This window comes from Drosophila montana, unplaced genomic scaffold (genome assembly GCF_035044405.1).
Source record: "Drosophila montana isolate Dmon_TW-CO22-7 unplaced genomic scaffold, ASM3504440v1 contig_3848_1, whole genome shotgun sequence".
NCBI lineage: Eukaryota > Metazoa > Arthropoda > Insecta > Diptera > Drosophilidae > Drosophila > Drosophila montana.
Window position 1 is genome coordinate 803953 of NW_026998720.1, and position 4772 is coordinate 808724.

The window sequence follows — 4772 nt, forward strand, 5'->3', positions numbered from 1 at the left end:
TGTGCGCTTATTGACAAAAGGTTTGCAGCCCAATCAAAAGGCAAACGCTGGACTCCATCTCTGTTTTGTTGGCAAACCGGTTTTTAGTAAAATTTCCAACTAATTAGGCGTGGTGGCTTTTAATCAAAACGATTAAAATGCTTTCCGACAATATTTTTCCACGCCTAATCAAAGACTTTATGCCATTTTTTGCATTGCGCTCATGACAGCTGCAATAACTGCCAGAGTCGAACCTGAAGCTAAGACTGAGCCTGTAGCTGAGGCCGTAGCCATAGCCGCGGGACGGGCGTGGCGTTGCCATATCAAATTGTGCTACAATTTATTAAAAACGAAATATGTGCGAGCCGGGTGAGCCGGGCGACGGTACACACGAACGATAACAAGTTGTCGAACCAGATGTCAAAGCGATTTGCAAATATTTGACAAGCGCAAAACACCGACACCGAAAACCGAAGTGCGGCAGGGCAATAAGTTGGGAATATAAACGATCATTACCACCGACTGGATGTGGCAGGAAAAAACAAGTAGTTCTTCTTCCATAAATTTGACTCACATAAGAGAGGAGAGCAATTTAGATTTGTTATTATTATAAAAGTAATTCATAGAAACTACTTGCAGCTTACTTACTGGTTGCTAAGCCACATTAATTGAATTGTACTTTTTTATTACTTACAATTTATTCATTCCGCCTTTTTTGTGGCTATAAAATCCTATCAGGCACATGTGTTGTTAATGCATTTTGACCCACAATCAGAGCCGATCTTTCTTTAAGGCAGCATCACAGCGGCGTCAACATAATAATAACATAAAATTTTATTTTATTTTTATTTTCAATTTAATTTTATTGAAAATAATCAAAAATATCATGTTAAAAAGCAAGTCAGGCGCGTGGTGAGCGACGGGCGAAAGATGAGGGAATCTTGTTTTTGCAAAGCTGCGAAGGGAAAACCAAATTTAATACAACAGGCTGCGACGGCAGCGCACGCATCAAAACCGCAGCAGAGCCGACAACACCCTGCCCTGCCTGCCCCATCTCCGGTAACCTTCGCGACCGCTGCCAGCGGCCTGGGCCGGCCACTTTTCGGCCATTGTCAGCTTCGAAAAATCTGATAAGTCGCATTATAAGAACATAAAAACACCCAAACCAAAAAACGTAAACGAAACGTATACGAGGGAGAGAAAATAATTTCAGCATGTCCTCCCGGCTTTGCCTGGCATCGCCCGGCCAGGCCGGGCGCGGCGCAGTCCGTTCAGCAACAACAAGGCCGCAACAAAAATATGCAGCATGCATGTTGTTTTTGTAACTGTTGTTGTTACTTATGTTGTGGTCGCCAAAGCAAAGCAAACCGAAGCGAAAATATTTGGGGCCATGCCACGAAATGAAGTTGCAACAAGATACTGTACTTTACTTAAGGGCAAGTAGATGCACAACTGATACATGGGCCTGGGACTTGATTTCGCCTTTATGGGTATTTCTTCAGCTGCTCGCATCGTTCGAGCTTAATTTCTTGTGCAAACTTCGGGTCCCTTGATGGGGCGTGTTAAGCCTTACATCTTACGAATGGGCTGCGGCAGCGGTCCCAGCAGTGTTGCATGCTGCAACTGCCCTCATTAAGTTCGACAAGGATGCCACGAGGACATGGAGAACATGGACCCGGCACTGCCATTGTTTTATTACCTCATTGGCGCTGTAAATCTGCATTACGTGCGCATCATTTTGAGGTGTTCAATTAAAGTTCGATGCAACCAGAGCCTGGGCACACTTAATGTTCGTGTGGCTTTTAATTACACTCGATCCACAGCCAACTCGAACTGCCAAAATATCAAGCAGACCTTCAAAAATTCAAAGCCTAAGACACAAGACACAGCTGGAAAAGGAAAACGAAGAGCCAAGCCATAAAGAAATATTCAATTAAAAATACTCACACAACCCACAATTCGGGAGCGGGTGCGAGAGGGATTTACAATTGTGCCATTGGGGAAAAAAATGTTGTTTTTTTTTTTATTCAACAAATATCTGTTATATTTTTTTTGATTTTTTTTTGTTTATAGGAATTATTAAGTTAATTTTTGGACGCCAACTGTTTTTGTGGCTTATTCACTTGACTGTTTATTTATTTTTAGCCAACTTCATATGGTTCGTCCGCACGGTGAAACTGTAAAACGCCTTTGGCCTCGCCGGTCTTGCTCCACCTCCACCACCAACTCCATCTTCATCTAAAACTCTGATTGATGCCGTCTATAACAACATCAATAAAAACAACAACAATCCATTTGGTTTGATTTATTTTTAGCTTATTTATTTGTTATTTGCTTTGATGAAGCGACCAAAAGCCTCGGCAGATGATGAAGCATGTTGAAGTGCATTTGAAAATCGTTTAACATTTCTAAGCCAGGCCACGAACATTTTGAATGTTAATCAATTAAGTCGATTTGTTTGGGCCATGTTAGGCATTTAGGCCTAATAACCAGCTATGCGGAACTGCAAGCTTGCCCAAATTTTTCGCCAGTAGACTAATTACTTTGGCACTCAGTCAACAGAGAGCACTTACTTCAAAACCACTCGGCATGCTTTCATCTTTCAGGCATCCAACGCCAGCCAAATCCAGCCAACTGCCAATGTCATGAAGCATTTGTGGATGTGGTTGTGGATGTGGCTGTGGGTCAGCGACAAAAGCTACCCGGACGGTCAGCTGGCTGGTCAACCTACTTTGGCAGCACGCCACTGAGTCAGGCTGCAGCCGCAAAAGGTGATGATGAGGTTGATTACTTGGACTTGCATTGGCGACTTTCCTTCTAATTTCAGCTGTACAAATAATCAAAATTTTTAGTGCGCGCTTTGTAGCATTTAATTTGATTTTCAGCACGTTTCGGCTAAAGCGGCATGGCTTTAATTGAAACCGATTTTCGGATTCCATTTGTGGCCACAGAGCGAGTGCGAGTGCACTTTGCCGGGGTGTCAAATGGAGCGCACGTTTCTGGACCAACTTTCTCCCATTTCGTAGGCGTTGGCTAGGTAAATAGTTTGCACTGCTTGTTACTTATTTGATTGGCTCATTTTCGAGGGCAACTAATTTCAGTATCAATAAAAATAGCAATAATTAGTTATATAGATTTATACATGGACTTGTCATGAAAATACTTTTGGTATATATGTAATAATACTAATTAGATCAATGTTGTCCTCATATGGATGTTTACCTGTTGTGTTCTTCCCCTTGAGCCATCAGATCTATTTTAAAAAATGATATAAATTGTTAGGAAACTTAGACGAACCCGAAACATTGGCGTTAAATCATCAAAAGTTGCACACGCGCCAACATCGACATCATGGCTGTCAGCACTTGACCCAATGCTCAGACAATGGCTTTAATTTCGGGCTGTCCATTTGTTGTTTCAGTTTTGGCTGCGTCGCGGGTGTGGCGCATCTTTTTCTAATATTTTTTGTATTTATGATTATTTTTCTGTTTTGTTTTGATCTTTGCGCGTCGGAAAACAATGAAACCTTATAAGCAAATTGCCTGTCAGCACCACCACGATCAAGCTTTGAAACTCGGTCTGTTGATGGCCCGGTCAAAATGCTTGATGCCCTTACAAATGGCGCTCTCTGATTTCGTTTTCATTTTCGTTTTGGCGGCAACGGCGGCGTCAGCGTGGGTCACCTTTCTGGGCGGCTTGACCTGGCTTAAATGAAAAACCATATTTCTCGGATGCTGGCCCCAGTTTTTGACGTGCGATCGATTGCGCCTGTCTGGGTGCTGCAGCAGCGCAAATTTGTTGCTGTCTTGGGCGTCTCTGGCTGGGCCAGGCTTGACCTGATTTCATTTTGAGGTTGGGCAGCAAAAGTCATGCACTTGCCGCCGAGTCCAAAGCCAAAGCCCAAACGAATCCAAATCCAAATTCGAGCTCGCATTTGAGTCGGATGTCTATGGATATTGCCATTGGAAATTGCCTTCTAATTAAGTGCATTTCGTTTAATTAATTTAAACTAACTGTAAATTGGGCGCGGTGGCTTCGTCCGCGGCCAATAGCCATTCGCCAGGCCCAACAGCAGCAGCAGCGGCAAACCAACGAAGGCAAAGCAACAAGCTCGTTAAGACGACCAAATCGAGGGCCAAAGACGACGACCAAGTTTATTAGTTCGTGCCTTCATTTCGTAATTACTTCAATTGATTTTGCGCTGCTGATGGCAGCGGCCGCGGCAGCGTCAGCGGCAGTGCCAGTGCCAAGTGCCCAGGGAGAAGAAGCCAACGGGATCTAACAAACGAATTGAACGGAACTAAATCGAACCCAACTGAACTGAACTCAACTCGACTCAACTGAAACCTCATTGCGACTCTTTGCGCGCTTCGTTGCCTTTGATTGTAAATCAGTTTACTTTGCCATTTAGAAGCATTTGTGTTGTTGCTGTTGTTGTGATTGGTGGTGTTTATGGTGCTGGTGGTGGTAGGGGTAGTGGTAGTGGTAGTGGTAGTGGTAGTGGTAGTGGTGGTGGTGTTGCTGTTGCTACAGCCAGTTGCCGATTGCCGTGTGCCTGCCTTGCCTTGCCTTGCCATGCCATGTTCAAAAGGTGAAATCACGATTTTCAAGTGCATCGCCATCGATATACAATGAGAACAAGCCAGGAACTGCCCGGCCGTTGCAAATTGTAACTCTAACTGTACAACAGGTTCAAAGTATCTCTTAACAGGTACGCCTGACAATGCTGCAGCTCCAAAAGGAGCAGCGAGTTTCGGCCAGGTACTAGCATTTCGTAGTTGGCTTTAATTATC